At 41.3% G+C, this 24,178-nt stretch overlaps 1 protein-coding gene across 3 annotated transcripts in view; it reads right to left on the bottom strand.

Annotated features, from left to right (window-relative positions):
• The window catches only part of ASIP (agouti signaling protein), a 79,013-nt gene extending 55,338 nt beyond the window's left edge, over positions 1-23,675 (bottom strand). The window contains exon 1 of one of the 3 annotated variants that reach the window (XM_005568758.4): positions 23,473-23,675. The gene's annotated coding sequence lies outside the window, so the exon portion shown is untranslated. Of the gene's footprint in view, positions 1-3,499; positions 3,702-22,847; positions 22,994-23,472 lie in introns of those variants that run through there. The other 2 variants (XM_065523011.2, XM_065523010.1) reach the window with 2 other exon arrangements.
• Between the last annotated feature and the right edge of the window lie 503 nt (positions 23,676-24,178).

The following is a 24,178-nucleotide window of genomic DNA, read 5'->3' as shown; positions in this document are numbered from 1 at the left end:
TGTCCCAGTCTCTACCTATGACTCAATTCCAAAGCCACTTTCACATTTTTCAGGTGTTGGTTATAGCAACACTCCACTCTCTGGCATCAACTTTCTGTCTTAGACTGTTTTGTGCTGCTATAAAATAATACCACAGACTAGGTAATTTATAATGAAAAGAAAGTTATTGGTTCACAGTTCTGGAGGCTGGCAAGTCCAAGATAGAAGGGCTGGCATCTGGTGAGGGACTTTTTGCTATGTCATAACATGGTAGAAGGCATCACATGGCAGAAGGATAAAGAAATGATGGAGGAGAAGGAGCAAGAAGGGTGAACCCACCTTGCAATAATGATAGCAGCATTAGTCTATTCACAAGGGTGGAGCCCTCATGGCCTAATCACCTCTTAAAGGTCTCACCTCTTGACACTGTTACAATGGCAACTAAGTTTAAAGTGGGTTTTGGAGGGGATAAACATTCTAGGAGGATTCTTGCTTATAGTAGTGTGCCAAGCGCTGACTGGTAAGTCCTACACTCACTCAAAAGCAGTGCTGGAGTTGGAAAATCTTAATTTTGCAACCATCATAGTAAGAATTGATTCAAGTAAGAATCATCAATACATGCAAGATATATGCATCTTCTTAAACTATTTCCCCTACAGATTGCTTATTAGTTATAAGGGTAAAGTATGGAAATATCTCAATGGAACGATCAAAATGAATAAGGGCAGGTGAGAAAACATCAGATAAACTCAAAATTAAAAGAATGCTATTGCTGGGCGCAGTGGCTCACGCCTGTAATCCCAGCACTTTGGGAGGCTGAGGCAAGTGGATCACGAGGTCAGCAGATCGAGATCATCCTGGCTAACATGATGAAACTCCCTCTCTACTAAAAATACAAAAAATTAGCCGGGCATGGTGGCAGGTGCCTGTAGTCCCAGCTACTCAGGAGGCTGAGGCAGGAGAATGGCGTGAACCCGGGAGGCGGAGCTTGCAGTGAGTTGAGATTGCGCCACTGCACTCCAGCCTGGGCAACAGAGCAAGACTCTGTCAAAAAAAAAACAAAAAGAATTCTATCACACAAAAGAAGAATTTTTTTTTCCTCAAAAATGTCAATGTCATAAAAGACAAAGAATAGCTGAGGAACTGCTCCAGATTAAAGGAGACTGTAATGAAGGAAAATAAATACTATATAAGACAATATTGGGTTAATTGTTAAAATTGTAAAATAGACAGTAGCTAATGTATTGCATCAATATTAAAATATACTAAATAAGTTTATAGAAGTGACAACTGTATCATGGTTACTTACGATAATATTCTTATTCTTTGGAAATTCACAATGAAATATTTAGTAGAAAAGGGTCATAATGTGTATGTATGAAATTTACTCTCAAATTGTATGTGTAAAAAAAATTGTGTGCGTGTGTATGCATGTGTGTGCACATTTGAAGAAAGAGAGAGTGAACACACAGGCATACAATAATAAAGCAAATGAGACAAAGTATTAACAATCAGAGACTGGGTGTATGGGAGTTTGTGCAATTTTTCTTACTAGTCTTGCAACTTTTCTTTAAGTTTTGAAATTATTTACAAATAAAAATTTAAAGAATAATCTATTAGGAAAGTTTAATAATAAATTAGACTCAGCTTAAAGCAAAATTGGTGAAATGAAAGAAAATTCAGAAGAAAATACACAGACTTAAACATGGAGTTACAAAATGATGAAAAATACAGAAAAGAATGTAAAAGTCATATAGGACATAGTAAGCAGTTATAATCTTAGAAGGATAAGAGAGAGAAAATGGGACACAAGCAATAGTTGAGAAGACAATTACTGAGAATGTACCAAAGCTTTATATACTTGATATCTTTATCTGGTTACAGATTCAAGAAATGCCACAAAGCCCAAGCAGGATAAATGTACACCTAGGCATATGACTGTAAATCTATAAAAAGCTAAAGACTTGGAGAAAAATCTTAGAAGTAGCACAAGAAAAAAGCCAGTTTACTTGCAAAAGATCAAAAAGTAAGACTGACTGCTAATTTCTCAAAGGAAACAACATAAGTCAGAAAATAATGGAATGATATATTCAAAATGAAAGAAAATAACTAAGTTAGGATTCTACATTCAGCAAAAACATTTTTTCATAAATGAACGTGGAAATAAAGACAATTTCAGACAAATAATACCTGAGAAAAATTTGTCACCCATAGACCTATACTAAAAGACATGCTAAATGGTATTTTTTAGGCAGAAAGAAAATTATCTCAATGGAAGCACAAAACTGAAAAAAGAAATATAGAACAACATTAAGTTAACAAAAGTGGGTAAATCTTAATTAATGATGATTGTATAAAACAACAGCACTGACAACAATAATAACAACATTTTGTAGAACTTAAAATATATATAAAATGAAAATATATGGCAATGAGGCTAGGCACGGTGGCTCACGTCTGTAATCCCAGCACTTTGGGAGACCAAGGTGGGTAGATCATCTGAGGTCAGGAGTTCGAGACCAGCCTGGCCAACATGGTGAAACCCTGTCTCCACTAAAAATACAAAAATTAGCTGGGCATGGTGGCACAGGCCTGTAGTCCCAGCTACTCAGGAGGCTGAGGCAGGAGAATTGCTTGAACCCGGAAGGCGGAGGTTGCAGTGACCCAAGATCGCTGCCACTGCACTCCAACCTGGGTGACAAAGTGAGACTCTGTCTCAAAATAAATAAATAAAATAAAATAAAATAAAAATATATGGCAATGAGAACACAAAGAGAATGCGTATGCACACGCATGTGTGTGTGTGTGTCTGTTGGGTGGTAATTGAACTTAAAGGGTTTTAAGGTCCTTGCATTGCCTGGGAAATAGTAAAAGTTTCTATTTGATTCATGATGTAATTTCCAGGGCACCCATTTTAAAGGATCACGTCCTTTTTTTTTTTTTTTGAGATGGGGTCTCACTTTGTCACCCAGACTGGAGTGCAATGGTGCAATCTTAGCTCACTGCACCCTTTGCCTCCCAGGCTTGAGTGATCCTACCACCTCAGCCTCCTGAGTAACTGGCACTACAGGCTCATGCCACCATGCCTGACTGATTTTTTGTATTTTTTGTAGAGATGGGGTTTCACCATGTTGGCCAGGCTGGTCTCAAACTCCTGAGCTCAAGTGATCCATCTGCTTCAGCCTCCCAAAGTGCTGGGCATAAGCCACTGCACCTGGCCTTCAGGGTGCCCAGTTAAAAAAAAAAAAAAATTGTGTATAACTAATAAACTAATAGGGTAAATAAAATTAAAAATTAATTAGTCCAAAATATGGAAAAAAGGAAAGGAAATGAAACATAAAACAAGTGGGACAAATAAAAACAAATACTAAGATGATATATTTAAGTTCAAATAAATAATTACATTAATGTAAATGGGTTAAAATTAAACATTGTCAGACTGTGCATTACTTTCCTATGGCTACTATAACAAATTACCACAAATTTAGTGGCTTAAAACAACACAAATTTATTATCTTACAGTTCTGGAGGTCAGAAGTCCAAAATAGATTTCATAGGCTAAAATCAAGATGTTGCGAGGGCTGTATTCTTTCTGGAGCCTCTAGGGGAGAATCTATTCCCTGCCTCTTCCAGCTTCTAGAGGCCATCTTCGTTCCTTGCCTCATAGATCTTTCCATCTTCAAAGTCAGCAGTGTAGCATCTTTAAATCTCTCCCTGGCTCTGACTGTCTGCCTCCCTCTTTCACTTATAAGGACACTCAGATAATCCAGCATAATCTCCCTATCTCAAGGTCCTTCATCACATCTGTGTAGTGCCTTTTGCCAGATTAGATAACATATTCACAGTTTCCAGGGATAGAACGTAGATATCTGTGATGGTTAATTTTTTTTTTTTTTTTTTTTTTTTTTGAGACGGAGTCTCGCTCTGTCGCCCAGGCTGGAGTGCAGTGGCCGGATCTCAGCTCATTGCAAGCTCCGCCTCCCAGGTTTACGCCATTGTGATGGTTAATTTTATGTATCAATTTGACTAGGCCATGAGGTACCCATATACTTGGTCAGACATCACTCTAGGTGTTTCTGTGCGGGTGTTCTGGATGAGATGAGCATTTCGGTCATTAGACTGAGTAAAATAAATTGCCTTCTGAAATGTGGACATACCTCATACAATCAGTTGAAGGCCTGAACGAAATAAAAGGCTGATCCTCCCTCAAGTAAAAGATAATTCTCCTGATAAATGGCCTTCAAACTGGAACATCGGCTCTTGCTGCTTCTACAGCAGCTTCTGGACTTCAGACTCAAACGAGGACATCAGTTCCGCAGATTTAGAACTTGCCAGCCTCCATAATCATATAAGCCAATTCCTTATAATATATATGTATATCTTCTTCTGTTTCTTTGCAGAACTTAGACTAATACATCTTGGAGGGGGGCATTATTATGACTACCACAGACTGGATAACAAAATCCAATTTTATGCTGCTTATAAAATATACCCCTTAACTATGAGATTTAGATAATTTTAAGTAAAAGAATGGAAAAAGATATAACCTAAAAAGACAAACCAAAAGAAAGCTGATGAACAAATATCGGACAAAGTAAACTTTGAGGAAAGAAGCATTACTATAGATAAAGAGGATTCTGCATAACAATAAAAAATCACAGCTGGGCATGGTGGCTCATGCCTGTAATCCCAGCACTTTGAGGGGGCCAAGGCAGGTGGACCACTTCAGGTCAGGAGTTCAAACCCAGGCTGGCCAACATGGTGAAAACCCATATCCACAGAAAAATGCAAAAATTAGCCGGGTGTGGTGGCATGTGCCTGTAATCCTGGCTACTTGGGAGGCTGAGGCAGGAGAATTGCTTGAACCTGGGAGGCGGAGGTTATAGTGAGCAGAGATTGTGCCACTGCACTCCAGCCTGGACAGCAGAGTGAGACTTCATCTCAAAAAAAAAAAAAAAAAAAAAAAAAAAAAAAAAAATCAGCTCAACAGCAAGATATAACAGTTCCAAATGTATTTGTAGCTAATAACATGGTCTCAAAATATATAAAGCAAAAATGAACAGAACTACAAGAAAAATAGACAATTCCACTTTTTAAAATGTGAGATTTTAATATTCCTCCCACAGTAATAAAGAGATAAAAATATTTAATGCTGTAAAAGACTTAACATAATTTGCAAACTTGACCTTACTGAGTTAATTGAACACTGCTCACCAACTGCAGAATATATATTCTTTAAAGTGTGTATAGAACCAAAATAGAACATGCACTGAGCCATACAGCAAGCTTAAATACATTACAAAGGACAGAAATCATACAAAATATGTTCTCAACACAAAATGGAAATCAGTAATAGAAAATTAAAAAGTCACTATGTAGATATAACAAAGATAATAAGAGAATATTCTGAATATCTCTTTAGAGAACCTGAAAATTTAGATGAAATGAACGAATACCTGGAAAAATGCCAACTACCTAAACTGACATAAGAAAAAAGAGAAAATCTGAACAATCCTTATCTGAAAGAAATAAAATCAGTAATTCATTTTTTAAATTAAAAAAAATTTTTTTGACACAATCTCACTCTGCTACCTAGGCTGGACTGCAGTGGCGTGATCTCAGCTCACTGCAACCTCAACCTCCCAGGCTCAAGTGATTCTCCCACCTCAGCCTCCCAAGTAGCTGGGACTACAGGTGTGTGTCACCATACTCAGCTAATTTTTGTATTTTTTTTTTTTTTTTGGTAGAGATAGGGTTTCACCATGTTGCCCAGGTTCGTCTTGAACTCCTGAGCTCAAGCAAACTCCCAGGCTCAAGCAATCCTCCTGCATCGACCTCCCAAAGTGTTTGGATTACAGGCATGAGCCACTGCACCTAGCCTGAATCAATAACTTAAAACTTCTAGGCCGGGCATGGTGGCTCACACCTATAATCCCAGCACTTTGGGGGGCCGAGGTGGAAAGATCACTGGAGGTCAGGAGTTTGATGCCAGCCTGGCCATTCTGGTGAAGTCCTATCTCCACTAAAAATACAAAAATTAAGCCAGGCATGGTGGCACACGTCTGTAGTCCCAGCCACTAGGGAGGCTGAAGCAGGAGAATTGCTTGAACCCGGGCGGCAGAGGTTGCAGTGAGCCGAGACGATGCCACTGCACTCCAGCTTGGGTGACAGAGCGAGACTCTGTCTCAACAAACAAACAAGCAAGCAAACAAACAAACAAGAACAAAAACTTCTACACCAAGAAAGTGACAGCCTTGGATGTTGTTCACCAGTGGGTTGATCTAAACATTCAAAGAGAAAAAAATACCAATTTTATTCAAACTCTTCTTGAGAACTAAAATAAGATAGAATTTCCAACTCATTTTATGACACTAACATGACTTTTATATCAAACCATAATAAGAACATTACAAGAGAAGCTGGGCACTGTGGCTCATACCTATAATTCTGGCACTTTGAGAGGCCGAAGTGGGAGGATCATTTGAGGAAGGCCAAACTGGGAGGATCGTTTGAGATCAGGAGTTTGAGATCAGCCTGGGCAACAACAGTGAGACCCTGTCTCTATAAAACATTAAATAAAAATCTAGCCAGGCATGGTGGCATGCTGCTGTAGTCCTAGGTACCTGGGAGGCAGAGGCAGAAGGATTGCTTAAGTTCAGGAGTTCAAGGTTGCAGAGAGTTATAGTCAAGCCACTAAGCCACTATAGTCCAGCCTGGTGACACAGCAAAACCTGTCTCTTTAAAAAAGAGAGAGACCACTACAAGAGAAAAATTACATGTCAAATTTTAAAATTAATATAAATGTAAAATCTTAACCAAAATATTAGCATACCCAAACTAGCAATATATAAAAGGACTAATACTCCATGACCAAATTGGGTTTATTCCAGGAATACAAGATTAAGTTACCATTCAAACAAATCAGTCACTGTGGTTCATCATAAAATGAATAAGGTCCCCACAGCTAACAGCATGCTAAATGGGGAAAAGCTGAAAGCCTTTCATCTAACATCTGGGACAAGACAAGGACAACTGCTTTCACCACTTTCATTCAACCTAGTACTGTTGCAGGATCCTTGGGGTGTTGCTTTTCTGGCTGGGAACCTCTGTGGCTGGTGGCACCTTTGCCTGAGTTTTGCTCAGACCTGCTGGTCTTATTCTGCCCACTCAGCCTGGCAGGCTGTGCTCAGCCCACACTAAGGGCCTGGATCCCACGCCTGCCAAGGGCAAGCCAGGCATGGAGTGGCAGCAGGTGTGTGAGTGAGCAAGCATGGGGGTCTGGCCACTGCGCACAGTCAGGCATGTCAGCTGCTGCCATGGGGCAGGCAGCTCCAGGTACTGATGTGGGTGCTGACTCTGTGAGGCTGCAACTGGACCATGCACATTGCAAGCAGCTTCCACGCCTGCCACTGGGGAATGTGGTGGCTCCCAGAAGCTTGGAGACTCCGGGAGTCACAGGGCCCCAAAGACAGAGTCATAGCACCGGCTCAGGGAGTTCCCAGGTCTGGGCTCCCTAAAGGGCCACAGTTCTTCTTTCCTTCTCTTCACCCTCAATGTGGTGAGCAAGGGGCATTTCAGTCTTGTTTGTGTTACACCTCTTTCAGTCCCACCATTTGGTAGGTCCTGAGTTCTTGACCTGCGTGCAGGAGGAATGAGATGTGCAGGCAAATGGAGAGTGAGCAAAGTGAAGAGGACCTTTACTGAGTGACAAAGTGGCTCAGAGGAGGCCCTGGAGTGGGTAGCTCCTCTCTGCAGCTGGTTGTCCCAAAATCTGCTCAGCTCTGGCTGAATTGGGGGCTTTTCTGGCTGAAATGGGTCTCAAAAGGGAGGAAGTGCACACCGATTGGTCCATGGGAAGCCATGGGTGGGCTGGGAAAAGGCACCACTATTTCCCACTCTGGTCTGTGGGACTGGCAAGCAGGCTCCCAGCCTTCAGGCCCTCCCTTCCACCCAGGAGCCTGTCTGCCTCCCACTGCTGTCCATGACATCCAGGTTATCATGCCAAGGGACACCTGCAGGCCAACACCAAGCTGCCCTCAGCCCCTCCTTAGCTTCCCTCCCATTCTCATTGGTGCCCCAAATCCAGAGGGGCCCAAGGCAGCAGGGGACTGTCATGTCAACACTGCCTCAAATGTGTGCCCACCCGGCTGGGTTGCAACACTGCCTGGGCCCAGTCCCAACCTTACTCCAAGATTGGAGTGGGTGCTGGGTGCAGGGAGAGGCCAGGCCGTGGGAGCAGACTTCTCTGAGCCTGGTGGGGGGTGGGGGGTGTCTTCCCAGGCTGCCAAGAGTGCAGAGATGCCTGGCTCTGCAGCTGTGGCTTGGGTGACTGCAGCTGCACCCAGAAGGGTGGGGCTCCTGCCTGCTCCTGGACCACCCAAGAGCACAGGGAGGCCCAGGTCAGTAGCCACGACTTGGGCAGCTGTAGCTGCAGCCGTGAGGGCAGGCCTCCTGCCTGCTCTGTGGAGTGAGAGGCCTGAGTCTGCAGCCACGACTTGGTGCAGCAGCTGCACCTGGAGAGCTCCCACTCCACCAACTTGGAAGGGGTAGGGCTCCCACTTGTTGCTGGCTCCTGCCGGCTCTGTGCAATGTGCAGCTGGAATGATGGCAGCAGCCGCTCCAGATGGGCCACTGCTATCATCAGTACTACAAGTCCTAGCCAGAGCAACTATGCAAAAGAAAGAAACAAAGGGCATCTGAAATGGAAAGGAAACTGTCCAAACTGTCCTTGGTTGCAGACAATATGATCTTATGTTTAGAAAAGCCTAAAGATTCCACCAAAACACTATTGGAACTGATAAACAAATTAAGTAGCAGGATACACAATCAACATACAAAAATTAGTATTATAGCTTTTCTGTATTTCAACAGTGAACCATTTGAGAAAGAAAACAAAGCAATCTCATTTACAATAGCTACAGAAAAACAAAACAAAACAAACTTAGGAATAAACAACCAAAGAAGTGAAAGATCTCTACAATGAAAACTATAAAACATTGATTCAAGAAATTGAAGAGGTTACCAAAAAATGGAAAGCCATCTCATGTTCATAGATTGGAAGAATCAATATTGTTAAAATGTCCATACTACTTAAAGTGATTTACAGATTCAATGCAGTCCTTATCTACACACCAATGAAGGCCAGGTGCTGTGTATCGCTCATGTGTATAATTCCAGCACTTTGAGACGCCAAGATGGGAGGATCACTTGAGCCCAGGAGTTTGAGTCAGCTTAGGCACACAGTAAGACCCTGTCTCTTCAAAAAATAAAAAGATTTGCCAGGAGTAATGGTGCACACCTGTAATCCCAGCTACTCAGGAGGCTGAGGCAGGAGGATTAATTGGGCCCAGGAGGTAGATACTTCAGTGAGCTGTGATCACACCACTGCACTCCAGCCTGGGTGACAGGGAGAACTTGTCTCAAAAGCAAAACAAAACAAACAAAAATACCAATGATATTCTTCATAAAAATATTTATTAAAGTTCTAAAATTCCAAAGCTATCCTGATCAAACAGAAAAAAACTATAGGCATCACATACCTGATTTCAAATTATACTACAAAGTGATAGTAACCCAAACAGCATGGCACTAGCATAAAAACAGATACATAGACCAGTGGAACAGAATAGAAAACCCAGAATCAAATCTACACATTTACAGTCAACTCATTATTGACAAAGATACCAAGAAAATATGCTAGGGGAAGTACAATTTCTTTAATAAATGGTTCTGGAGGCCAGGCGTGGTGGCTTACACTTGTAATCCCAGCACTTTGGGAAGCCGAGGCGGGCAGATCATAACGTCAGGAGATTGAGATCGCAGTGAAACCCTGTCTGTACTAAAAATACAAAAAACTAGCCAGGCATGCTGGCGGGTGCCTGTAGTCCCAGCTACTTGGAAGGAGACAGGAGAATAGCATGAACCCAGAAGGCAGAGCTTGCAGTGAGCTGAGATCGCACCTCTGCACTCCAGCCTGGGCGACAGAGCGAGACTCCATCTCAAAAAAATAAAAATAAAAATAAATAAATAAATGGTGCTGGAAAAGCTGGATATCCATATGAATAAGAATTAAACCATACCCCCATTTCTCACCATATGCAAAAATCAAATCAAAATGGATTAAAAATTTAAGTGTAAGAACTTAAACTATGAAACCACTAGAAGAAAACATTGTGGAAATGCTTGAGGGTATTGGTCTGGGCAAAGATTTCTTGAGTAAGACCTCAAAAGCACAGGCAACCAAAGCAAAAATGGACACATGGGATCATATTAAGGCAAAAATCTGCACAGCAAAGGAAACAATCCATAAAGTGAAGAGATAACCTACAGAGTGGGAAAAAATACACACTACACACTAGTCAACTGACAAAGGATTAATAACCAGAATATGTAAGGAACTCAACTCACTAGTTAAAAAAAATCCAATTTAAAAACGAACAGGCATTTCTCAAAAGAAGGCATACAAAGGTTCAACAGGCATATGAATAAATGGTCAATATCACTAATCATCAGGGAAATACAAATCAAAACCACAGTGAGATTTCATCTAATCTCCAGTTAAAATGGCTATTATCAAAAAGACAGAAAATATCAGCAGTAATGTCTGGGAGGAAGGAAAAGAAATTTTAAAAGATAGCAAATGCTGGTAAGGATGCAGAGAGAGGGGGATGCTTGTATACTGTTAATGGGAATATAAATTAGTACAGTCACTATGGAAAACAATATAGAGATTCCTCAAAAAAATAAAAATAGAACTACCATATGATCCAGCAATCTCAGTGATAGGTATATATCCAAAAGAAAGGAATTCAGTATATCAAAAAACTCCCATGTTTATTGTAGCTCTATCCACAATAATCAAGATATGAAATCAACCTAAGTGTCCATCAACAAATGAATGGATTTTAAAAATGTGGTATATGGGCCAGGAGCGGTGGCTAACGCCTGTAATCTCAGCACTTTATGAGGCCGAGGCAGGTGGATCACGAGGTCAGGAGTTCAAGACCAGCCTGGCCAATATAGTGAAACTCTGTCTCTACTAAAAATTTAAAAATTAGCCAGGTGTGGTGGCTTGCGCGTGTAATCCCAGCTACTCGGGAGGCTAAGGCGGGAGAATAGCTTGAACCCGGGAGGCGGAGGTTGCAGTGAGCCGGGATCATGCCACTGCACTCCAGTCTGGATGACAGAGCGAGACTATCTCAAAAAAAAAAAACAAAACCCAAAAAAGTGGTATATGTACACAGTGGAATATTATTCTGCCATTAAAAAAGAATGAAATTCTGTCATTTGCAACAATATGGATGGAACTGGAGGTCATCGTTAAGTTAGATAAGGCAAACACAGAAAGATAAATGTCACATATTCTCACTCATGTGGAGTTAAAAAAATTGTTATCAGAAAGGTGGTGAATGGAATGGTGTTTTTGAGAAGCTGGGAAGGGTAGTAGGGAGGAAGAGATAAAATGGGGTTGGTTAATAAATACAAAAATACAATTAGAGGCCAGGCGTGGTAGCTCATACCTGCAATCCCAGCACTTTGGGAGGCTGAGGCAGGCAGATCACTTGAGGCCAGGAGTTTGAGACCAGTCTGGCCAACATGGTGAAACCCCGTTTCTACTAAAAACACACACACAAAAATTATCTTGGTATAGTGGTGGGCACCTGTAATCCCAGCTACTTGGGAGACTGAGGCAGGAGAATCGCTTGAACCTGGGAGGCAGAGGTTGTAGTGAGCCGAGATGGTGCCACTGCACTCCAGCCTGGGTGACAGAACAACACTCTGTCTCAAAAATCAAATCAAAACAAAATATAATTAGAATAGAAGAAATAAGACCTTGTGAGAGGTAAAGCTGGCTGGGCTTCTGGGTCAGGTGGGGACTTGGAGAACTTTTCTGTCTAGCTAAAGGATTGTAAATGCACCAATCAGCACTCTGTGTCTAGCTAATTGGGAGGGACAAGGAGAACTTTTGTGTCTAGCTAAAGGATTGTAAATGCACCAATCAGCACTCTGTGTCTGGCTAAAGGATTGTAAATGCACCAATCAGCACTCTGTGTCTAGCTAAAGGATTGTAAATGCACCAATCAGCACTCTGTAAAACAGACCAATCAGCAGGATGTGGGTGGGGCCAAAAAAGGGAATAAAAGCAGGCCATCTGAGCCAGCAGTGACAACCTGCTTGGGTCCCCTTTCAGACTGTGGAAGCTTTGTTCTTTCACTCTTCGCAGTAAATCTTGCTACTGCGAAGTAAATCTTTGGGTCCGCACTACTTTTATGAGCTATAACACTCACCAAGAAGGTCTGCAGCTTCACTCCTGAAGCCAGCAAGACCACAAACCCACCGGGAGGAATGAACAACTCCAGATGTGCCGCCTCTATGAGCTGTAACACAACGAAGGTCCGCAGCTTCACTCCTGAAGCCAGCGAGACCATGAACCCACTGGGAGGAACGAACAACTCTGGACGTGCCGCCCTTAAGAGCTGTAACACTCACTGCGAAGGTCTATGGCTTCACTCCTGAAGTCAGCAAGACTACCAACCCACCAGAAGGAAGAAACTCTGGACGCATCTGAACAACTGAAGGAACAAACTCCAGACACACCATCTTTAAGAACTGTAACACTCACTGTGAGGGTCCACAGCTTCATTCCTGAAGTCAGCGACACCAAGAACGCACCAATTCCAGACACACTTGTATTTTGTAGCACAATAGGTTGAGTACAATTAAGTATAATTTATTGTACCTTTCAAAATAACTAGAAGAGTAGATTTGGAATGTTCCCAACACAAATAAATGATAAATGCTTGAGGTGATGGATATTCCAATTATCCTGATTTGATCATTACACATTGTATGCTCATATCAAAGTATCACATGTACCACATAAATTGTACAACTATTACCTATCCATAAAAGAAGAAAATAAATAAAATGAATAAAGTGTAAATATCACAGGCTCATTTTAATTAATGAGAAAAATGCATTTTATAACATTCACCATCTGTTAATGTTTAAAAATTATATCAAATTAGAATTAGAAGAAAAATTCCTCAATCTGATAAAGAGTAACTACAAAAAGTAAACTACAGCAACCATCATATTTAGCTGAAATTATTGAGTGCTTTCTTTCTATCAGAACTAAGATAAGGATGCCTGTTATTTTCACTTTTATTTCAGCATTGTTCTTAAGGTTTTACCCAGTCCAATTAAGTCAAGAAAAAGAAGTTAAAAAACTGGCCAGGAGCAGTGGCTCATGCCTATAATCCCAGAACTTTGGGAGGCCAAGGTGGGTGGATCACCTGAGGTCAGGAGTTCAAGACCAGCCTAACCAACATGGAGAAACGCCATCTTCACTAAAAATACAAAATTAACTGGCGTGGTGGCATGTGCCTATAATCCCAGCTACTCGGAAGGCTGAGGTAGGAGAATCGCTTGAACCCGGGAGGTAGAGGTTGCGGTGAGCCGAGATTGCACCACTGCACTCCAGCCTGGGCAACAAGTGCAAAACTCCATCTCAAAAAAAAAAAAAGAATTTAAAAAACAACTATCTGAAAGAAATCACTACACACTCCACTACATGATTGTGAATCTATAAATAAACTATAAGAATTATTAAGTTAATTGAGTAGGGTTGCTGTATGCAAGGTAAATGCAAAATTTTAATTATTTTATTTTTTTTTTTTTTTGAGGCGGAGTCTCGCTCTGTCGCCCAGGCTGGAGTGCAGTGGCGCGATCTCGGCTCACTGCAAGCTCCGCCTCCCGGGTTCCCGCCATTCTCCTGCCTCAGCCTCCCGAGTAGCTGGGACTACAGGCGCCGCCACCACGCCCGGCTAATTTTTTTGTATTTTTAGTGGAGACGGGGTTTCATTGTGTTAGCCAGGATGGTCTCGATCTCCTGACCTCGTGATCCGCCCGTCTCGGCCTCCCAAAGTGCTGGGATTACAGGCTTGAGCCACCACGCCCGGCCCAAAATTTTAATTATTATGTCAATATGCCAGTATCAAACAACTAAAAATGAACATTAAAACATGCCAATATGGCTGGGCATGGTGGCTTACGCCTGTAATCCCAGAACTTTGAGGTCAAGGCGGGTGGATCACCTGAGGTCAGGAGTTTGAGACCAGCCTGGCCAACATCGTGAAACCCCGTCTCTACTAAAAATACAAAATTAGCCGGGTATGGTGGCGTGTGCCTCTAATTCCAGCTACTTGGGAGGCTGAGGCAGGAGAATTGCTTGAACCTAGGAGGCGGAGGTTGCAGTGAGGCAGCATTGTGCCATTGCACTCCAGCCTGGGCCAAAAGGAGTGAAACTCCATCTCAAAAAAGAAATTAATTAATTAAAACTAAAATTAAAATATGCCACTTATAAGGCTGGGTGCATTGGCTCATTCCTGTAATCCCAGCACTTTGGGAGGCCGAGGTGGGCAGAATACTTGAAGTTAGGCATTCAAGACCAGCCTGGCCAACATGGCAAAATCCTGTCTCTACAATAATGCAAAGATTAGCCACACATGGTGGCAGGTGCCTGTAATCCCAGCTCCTTGGGAGGCTGAGGCACGAGAATCACTTGAACCCAGGAGGGAGAGATTGCAGTGTGCCAAAATCATGCCACTGCACTCCAGCCTGGGCAACAGAGTGTAATTGTGTCTCAAAAAATATATATATATAAAATATGCATATATATGCCACTTATAAAATAAATAGATAATAATTAGGAATAAATCCAATGAAAGTTATGCCAGGTTTCTACATAGAAAACTATAAAACATTATCAAAAAATTTTAATAAGACTTCAACTAGTGAAGAGATATACCGTATTCATGAATCAGAAAAATTAGTATTGTAAAGACTTTCATATTAATCGATGTACAGATTTAATGTAATCCCAATAAAAATTCCAGCAGGGTTTTTTTTGGCTGGAATTTATAAAGTTATCATAAAGTTTATGTGGAAATACAGAAGTTCAAGAATAGCCAAGGCAATCTTGGGGAAGACCAGAAACATGAAGGACTTACTCTACCATATATCAAAACTTATTGCAAAGTTGCAGGAAATGGAAACAGGGTGCATGTGGCAGAAAGATAGACTAATGGACAAATGGAAAAGAATGGAGATTCCAGAACAACACACACATATTAGATAGACAATGGATTAATAAAGTGGAAAATTAATAGTGTTTTCAGTACATGATGCTGGGTTGATTGAATATCCATACAGAATTTAAGAAAAGGGAAACTTGACCTCACATGATACCTGAAAATCAATTCCAGGTGCAACAACATTAACAGAACTACATTGCCATTCACCACAATTCATCTAAATTAAAAGTAAATAAAATTTAAAATTCATTTCATCATATGTACTATTTCAGAAAAGATTGATACAATCATTTTGGAAAACTGACAATATCTGTAAAATATTTCAGGGTGGTATGGCCGTAGACCATATGTACCATTTCAGTTGCTCAATAGCCATATGTGGCTAGTGCTATTTCAAGTAGTCAATAGCCATTCAGTGGCTACATCTTGGACAATGCAGATATAGAGTATTTCCATTATTGCAGAAAGTTCAAGTGGACAGTGCTTGCTGTCTAGAAGATATAAGATCGAATATCTTTAAGACTGGGTAAGACAAAATTTCTTATAAGGGATTTAAAAAAGGCACTAATCTTTTTTTTTTTTTTTTTTTTTTTTTTTTACAATTTTATCATTCTTTTAATCAAGTAACTTAGCTGTTTGAAACAAATCCTTAAGACAGCTCAATAGAACAAAATGAAGGATTATTCTATTAGGATAACCTGTGAACAAACTTCAGATTATGTGAATTTGAATTCCATTGGAAGTTTGACACCAGACTGAACACTGTTTAAGCCAAAATTTTTAGTGTTCTAGAAGCCCTGAACATGTTTTCTCTCAGATTAAAAGTAGAAGCTTTATAACAGAACCTCATTAACTTGACACTGAGTATGTTGAGTGCAACTTAGCTTAGGTCACCAGTATCTCCTACAGAACTCCAGTTAATGTAAGCAAATCGGCCTTGCGGCAAAGAATTTGAAACCTAGGCCACATGTGAGTTTGAAGAAAAAAAAATCCTCTTTGTTGTGACAAACCACGTTCCCTCCAGGTATATGGCTCCGGCTCCACTCACACCCAAATATATCAAAGGCAGCTGGAGACCAATTCTTGTCTCTCCAGTAAGATTGCTAGATTTCAGTTCCTTGAAATATCAAGCCAACGGCCGGGCGCGGTGGCAAAGCCTGTAATCCCAGCACTTTGGGAGGCCGAGATGGGCGGATCACGAGGTCAGGAGATCGAGACCATCCTGGCTAACACGGTGAAACCCCGTCTCTACTAAAAAATACAAAAAAGTAGCCGGGTGAGGTGGCGGGCGCCTGTAGTCCCAGCTACTCGGGAGGCTGAGGCAGGAGAATGGCGTAAACCTGGGAGGCGGAGCTTGCAGTGAGCTGAGATCCGGCCACTGCACCCCAGCCTGGGCGGCAGAGCAAGACTCCGTCTCAAAAAAAAAAAAAAAAAAAAAAGAAATATCAAGCCAACAAAGTTTTATTACATCAAATGTTTGTATCATTTCAATGTGAAATTTTTTCACGCCTATTTGTTATTAAGGTCTCATTATCTGTGAGATAAGTCAGAAAAAAAAAGAAAAATGAAAGAGGTGAATGGTATAAGCCACTGCTCCAAAATTAACCCTACAGATTCTCAATTCCCACTGTGCACTTTGTGAAAAGGGGTAACTGCCAACAGGTTTAACCTTGAAGATGATCACTCAAACACAGTCAGAATCCATATTGAGTTTAGATCAGGCAAGGAGTTCACAAGGAAGTTATCAACTCTTGTGTGTCCAAATCTAAAGCCCTACATGGACTCTGTCAGGTCCTTGTCACCTGCACTCAGGTGGCCATCAGACTTCTTGGGTGTCTGGCTATATTCAATGTGAAGTAAAAAATTAAAAGTAATAAAGTAAAAACTTTTACACCAAAATAGAAGCTCTGACTTAGAAGTATACTTTTAGCTTTCTTTTTAAATAAGACATTCTGGTGGCAAAAAAGAAAGAAAATCAAGTTTGAAACACAGCTAACACTTATTTTGACAAAATAGCAACCAAAATCTAAAAAGCATAAACTGTGTGTCCAAATGTAAAAAACCATAAGGGGGGGGGGAATTAAAGCCACGCTGAACAAAAAGATACAGAATGTCTAACATTTTTGAATTATAATTTAAACCTTAATTAAAACTTTAAGGGCAAAAGCTGAAAAATTATGCTTACGTTGCTAGTAAGTGCACCCTTCCCTGTTTCTCCCAAATAAAATCAGTTTATTGTTTAATTGCACCCCAAAGCAAGTTCTCTTAGTACAAAGTAACTACTACATACACACAAAATGCTTGTTAATGTAATAATGCACGCAACTTCAAAAACTACAATTTGGGGCAAGTGTATGTGAAATGAGAAAACAGCTCTCCAAACTTCAAAACCTGCTCTTACATTATTTATAGGACACTCAGGTCATATTTACTTCTTGGTAAGATGTTGCACTGTCATTTGATTATCGGTCTACCTCACAATGTACATTACCAGATGCCAATTTGAGGGATGCCAATTTGAGAGACTAGAGATAAAACTTTAGTACTGTATTTCTTAATGGGCTGAATAAGGTAATTACAACTAAGTTTGCTTTACATCCTGTTGAAGACCTCTTTACAGCCTCAGGACCTAACAATATCTAGCAGGCGCCAAGAATGCTCATCAGGTGAAATGATGGCACAACATTTTAAAAAAGGAGCCAGTTGGCCGGGCGCGGTGGCTCAAGCCTGTAATCCCAGCACTTTGGGAGGCCGAGGCGGGCGGATCACGAGGTCAGGAGATCCAGACCATCCTGGCTAACACGGTGAAACCCCGTCTCTACTAAAAATACAAAAAGAAATTAGCCGGGCGAGGTGGCGGGCGCCTGTAGTCCCAGCTACTCCGGAGGCTGAGGCAGGAGAATGGCGTGAACCCGGGAGGCGGAGCTTGCAGTGAGCTGAGAGCGCCACTGCACTCCAGTCTGGGCGACAGAGCGAGACTCCGTCTCAAAAAAAATAAAAATAAAAATAAAAATAAAAAATAAAAAAGTAGCCAGTTACTTCAGCTTAACTCATTCAGAGCCAAACATCTGAAGAATGACCAAAATCAAATCTTTATTTTTGTAACTGTATAAATGTGATCCAAATGAAAAGACACTAATCTTAAAAGAAAAGCTTGAACATTTGGACTTCATTAGATTAGAAACTCCTTTTCATCAAATAACACTCTATAAAGAGCATGAAAATGCAAGATACAGAATGAGACGGGCCAGGACTGCAGGGAGGCAAGTGAGGCTCTTGCCTTGGATACAGTTCTTTAAGGGGGTGACAAAAAAAAACTCAGTAATCAGGAGAAATAAAAATTTGATGCAATATTAAAAAAATCAAATGTAATGCAAAAAAATCCATGCTGAACAAAATATCAAAATTTAAAATAAACACAGGAATCTATAATATATATATATATATATATTTTTTTTTTGTCTGAAGCTGCAATGTGACTCAACATAGCCTTGTGGGAGATGGTATTTGCAACATGTACACAACAAAGGGCTCATATCAACATTTAAAGAATGCTTACAAGTCAATAAAAATGTCAGACAACCCAGTAGAGAAACAGGTTCAAAATCCGAACAGATATTTCTCAAAACAAGATAGTCAAAAGGCCAATAAATATATGAAAAGGTGCTAAACTTCATTACTCTTCAAGGAATAGAAATTAAAATAAAGAAGCATTCCACTATACACCCATCAAAATGGCTAAATGTAAAAGACAGACAATACCAACTCTTGATGAGGATGTAAGAAAAAACAAATCTCAGACATTGCTGATGGGAGTGTAAAATGATACAATCATTTTGGAAAACTGACAATATCTGTAAAAGCGGAACACACATGTCCTATGATTCAGCAATTCTACTTCTAGATAGAAATGCACTCAAAAGCATTCACAAATGTTCCTAGTGCTTCTGTTCAGTAATAGCCCCCAACTGCAAACACTCCATGTGTCCATCAATAAGACAATGAATAAATAAATTGTGGCATTTATCCATGTAAATTGTAGATAAATTGTGGATAAACAAATGGATAAATAAATTGTGGTATTAATTCATGTAATACCACACAATAATGAGAACAAATAAAATATTACCATAGACAACATAAATGAATCTCACAAACCTAATATTAAGCAAAAGAAGTCAGGCATAAAAACCCCTACACACACATATAAAGCCCCTAAACAGACAAAACTTAATTTATGGTGTTAGAAGTCAGGGACTTGAAGAGGGAATGAGGAGCCTTCTGGGTGCTGGTAATGCTCTGTTTCTAGATCTAGATTCTGGTTTTCTGAGTGTGTTCACATAGTTAAAATTCATCGATATGAACACTTTTCTGTAAGTGTATTTTATATCAATAAAAACTTACAAGAAAATAAGGGCTAGGCATGGTGGTTCAGACCTATAATCCCAGCACTTTGGGAGGTTGGGGTGGGAGGTTCACTTGAAGTTAGAGACTAGCCTGGGCAACACAGCAAGACCCTATCTCTATAAAAAATCTAAAAATCAGCTGGGTATGGTGGTGTGTGCCTGTAATCCTAGCGACTTGGGAACCTGAGGGGGAGGATTACTTGAGCCCAGGAGTTCAAGGCTGCAGTGAACAATGATCATACCACTGCACTCCAGCCTGGGTGACAGAGGGAGATCCTGTCTCTGAAAAATAAATAAATACATACATACATCCATAAATACATAAAAAAGAAAATAAAAGTGTATCCAGGTCATTTAGGAGCCCAAGAAAATGGAAGATGAAGATTTAAAACATTAAGCAATGGCCAGGATCGGTGGCTCCCGCCTGTAATCCTAGCAGTTTGGAAGCCCAACGTGGGCAGATCACCTGAGGTCAGGAGTTCAAGGCCAGCCTGGCCAACATGGTGAAACCCCGTCTCTACTAAAAATACAAAAATTAGCTGGGTGTGGTGGCACGTGGCTGTAGTCCCAGCTACTTGGGAGACTGAGGCATGAGAATTGCTTGAATTTATTTAATATTGAGGCAATACAGAAGCAGATCTTGGAGGCGGAGGTTGCAGTGAGTTGAGATCACGCCACTGCACTCCAGCCTGGGCAGCAGAGTGAGACTCCGTCACAAAAAAAAAAAAAAAAATCAATCAAGTAAAAAAGTTAGCTACCACAACATCAAGGGTCTGAACCCATTCTCTCTTCCCCGGCTATGGCAAATACTTTTAACCTGTCATGGTATCTACAAGAATTCTTGCTACTAGAGGAGGCGAGTCTTTGTTTTCCCATTTGATTCATAGGAAGATGGAACCCCTGAGGCGGTCAATACATAGATTAAAGTCTCACAGGTAGTTATAGGCAGATGCAAGACCTGAATCTGGTCTCCTAATTCCTGATCATGAGCTTGGTGCACTACAGCCAGTGGTCAGGCTGCATGATCTTGCCGAGTCTGGGTTCCAAGCAGTGAATGCCTTCACTAGGAGCCAGCAAAGTTTTCTCTGTGTCCCTAATTTGTAATAATGCTGAGGATGAGAAATTTGTCCCTAACTTAGAGTAACGCCAAGGACTAGGAGTCTGCTTTAAGTCAGTTCTACCACGAAATAAGCAGATACCCACTCAAAGGTCACTGCGTACGCTTCCCTGGACGCACAGGGGGTGCAGCTACAGGACGTAAGCAGGCAATTTTACATAAATACTTCTCCTCTTTCTAAAAGCCTAATTACTAACTGTGTTGAACAAGTTCTGAAGGCAGCTGAGATGAGGATAACCGGAGGGAAGAGTGAAAATGCATAACACCTGGGATCCCGTCTAGTATGGCTACTCCTTTTTTTCTATTTTTGAGACGGAGTCTTGCTCTGTTGCTCAGGCTACAGTGCAGTGGTGCAATCTCGGCTCACTGTAACTCCCACTTCCCGGGTTCAAGAAATTCTCTTGCCTCAGCCTCCAGAGTAGGCACCCGCCATCACACCTGGCTAATTTTTGTATTTTTAGTAGAGACAGGGTTTCACCATGTTGGCCAGGCTGGTGTCAAACTCTTGACCTTGTGATTCACCTGCCTCTCAGCCTCCCAAAGTGTTGGGATTACAGGCTTGAGCCACTGCACCCGACCTGCTATGTCTATTTCTAAACAAGCCAAGAGAATCACACTTCTCATCCTTCCATCTTTTAAACAAGATTCAAATTGTGGTTTTGAATTTTTTTTTTTAAAGAATGTTTTAGTTCAGTATTTTTGCTTCAAGCTCATTCTTCTGAAAAATACCTGAATATCAAATCCGTAAGCACGAGTTTGGGGAACAGATGGAGACGGAACTGGTGGCTCTCTAGAGGCCATTTACAGCTGGATCCTACCTTTGTAGTGACCATCAGAGGGGCGTATGCCCCCCATAACACTCCCATTCTTCATCTTTTTCCTCAAGACAGCTGCCCTGTGAGCAAAATGCAGACCTCTCAGGGCTCCAGGGAGCATCTCACCCCTCAGAACTGTCTACACATGTGTAGGAACTAATTACAGACTCTAGCTTTATAGTTCTTTCCAATTTCCTCCCAAAATCTGAATAAATCTCCCCAACAAAACTAAAGTCAGTTTTCTCTCAACTCACAGTCTTTTTGTGTACATTTCCCCTAGGAATCGTACTCTTTTTTATTTCAAAAGATGACGTACTGCCCGCACCTCCTCCCAGCCATCTCAACTTTTTAGTTCCTATTTTCTATAAGAAATCTCCCTTTTTGTCCAGGCGCGGTGGCTCAAGCCTGTAATCCCAGCACTTTGGGAGGCCGAGACGGGCGGATCACGAGGTCAGGAGATCGAGACCATCCTGGCTAACACAGTGAAACCCCGTCTCTACTAAAAAATACAAAAAACTAGCCGGGCGAGGTGGTGGGCGCCTGTAGTCCCAGCTACTCGGGAGGCTGAGGCAGGAGAATGGCGTGAACCCGGGAGGCAGAGCTTGCAGTGAGCTGAGATCCGGCCACCGTACTCTGGGCGAGAGCGAGACTCCGTCTCAAAACAAAAAGAAAAAAGAAAAAAGAAAAAAAAAAATCTCCCGTTTCAGTGAGAGTTCTGGCTCTGGTTCCTTATCTCTTTTGCCCAACACTTGGCTCCTTTTATTTCTCCGTGCTGGACTGTAATGGCATCTTTGCTGGAATGCTCATAGGCAGAAGTGCTTAGAAGAGAAACACTCGTAGTGGAACCAAGATATGGCAAGTTTTACGTTATTTTAACTTTGAAGTTTCCTGCAGGCTGTCTCAAAGAAGCAGAAACAGGCCCTTTCCCAGATTGCCTTCCAACGCAGAGCCAGTTACAATATACGGGGGTTACTGCGCTGGACCGTAAAATAGACTGTTAAAAGTAATTGTTCCTCACTCGAGCTAGTCCAGCAAAAAAAAAAAAAAAAAGTAATTGTCTCAATTTTGGCTATACATGTCCTTATGTGCTTGAATTTGCAAGAGCTCCAAAGCAACAGAATCTGGTATTTGGTTTCCTGAAGGCATAACATTCTGTTTTTTCAAAGCCTCAACCTGACAGAGGCTGAAACCAAATCCTTCAACCTGCAATTTAGTCACTTTCATGTAAATGTCGGTCAGTTTTCTGACATCTGTCTAACAGTATGTTGGAGTGACCAGATCAAGGCTGTAATGAGCCCACCATTCCTGGTAATTATCTTTGCATGGGGCTGTCCTGCTGAAGGTTGGGCCCAAAGTGAAGCCATCAGTGTAAGTGCCCTGATCCTTAATGAGATCCCTGTGGCTTGAGAAGAGGAGATGCAGATGAACTCCTTACCTTCATCTGGATCAGATTCTTCTTTATTTTCACAGAGCCACTTGACCAAAGGAAAGGCTTGACCAAAGGGAGACTCCCAACCAAACGCTTCCAGGGCCTGGTTCCATTTATGCCCCGGGTTTGCTCTTTCGATCGCCGGTGTTGTCAGCTCAGTACAACATGGCTCCTCCTTCCATGAGGAGCAGCTCAGTAGGGTTCTGCATTCTGGTACAGTGAATGGTACAGACCTGCAGCCTTTTTTTTTTTTTTTTTTGGTACCTTCTCAGCTGCCTGTCTACAAGGCATGGGCAGTGGCCAGCCACCACTACAATAATTTAGGCACTTAAACACTTTTGAAAATTCTGCACCCAAGCAAGAAAACTGTGATTCTGGAACTCCAATTAGCAGAACGTACCAGGCAAAAATCATGCAGGCACATCGGCTTTCAGAAAGTTTTACTATGGAAGAAGCAAATAAACAAACAAAAGAAGATGATGATGAGGAAGGAGGGGGCTGGAGAAAGAGGAAAAAGTGGAGAAGGAGAAGTTGAGCCCACCGATATATTACTATAGCATAGATATTGTACTGTACCAAAGCACCCACTCAGAAAGCGAAAGAAATTTCTTCTTCCCTCACTGGAGCTCACCTCTCTCTATACAGGGCCTTGTTCCAGGAAATCGTCAGTGGCTGCTCTCTGTGGTCAATAATAGATAATTCCAGATGAAAAGAAGTGTTCTGAAGTCAAGATGTAGTTTTTAGATCAATGGTTTTACGCAATAGTTGAATCCAGGGATCTCCAGTGGGTCTGCGAAAATTCTTCCAGCTGCTCAGTGGGCTGAGTCTAAATGCAGGGCTCACAGTGTGTTGGGTGGTTTTTTCTTTCTTCTTTCTTTTTTTTTCCCCCTTTGAAACATATTTTCCACTGCAGATTTGAGACAAAATTTAAATGCACCAAAGCAAATATTTTTGAAAGGAGCTACAAATAATCACAAGAGATTCAGCGAAAACACCTCAAAGGTGTTTTTTGTCTGCTTGCTTCTGTATTTAATCTGGTAAATAGGTGAGACTCTTGTTCTGCTTAAGTAGCCTAAAGACTAAAAATTTCGAGACTCACCAGATTAAAAGATGAAAAGATGAACCTTGCAAAGCGCATCTTTTTCAGGAAAGGAAAGTAAGATTTTTTTTTCTTCTCTGAATTTCCCATTTCCCAGTGTCATTTATTCCTAGTTCTCTCTCTCAGCACTGCTTTCTAGTTCAGTGCCCACAGCTTGGAGTCGGGAGCAGCCTCTATCAAAAATAATCCCTCTCGGCCGGGCGCGGTGGCTCAAGCCTGTAATCCCAGCACTTTGGGA

The sequence above is a fragment of the Macaca fascicularis genome, chromosome 10 (assembly GCF_037993035.2).
Source record: "Macaca fascicularis isolate 582-1 chromosome 10, T2T-MFA8v1.1".
NCBI lineage: Eukaryota > Metazoa > Chordata > Mammalia > Primates > Cercopithecidae > Macaca > Macaca fascicularis.
This window is presented reverse-complemented; position numbering and strand designations above follow the sequence as displayed.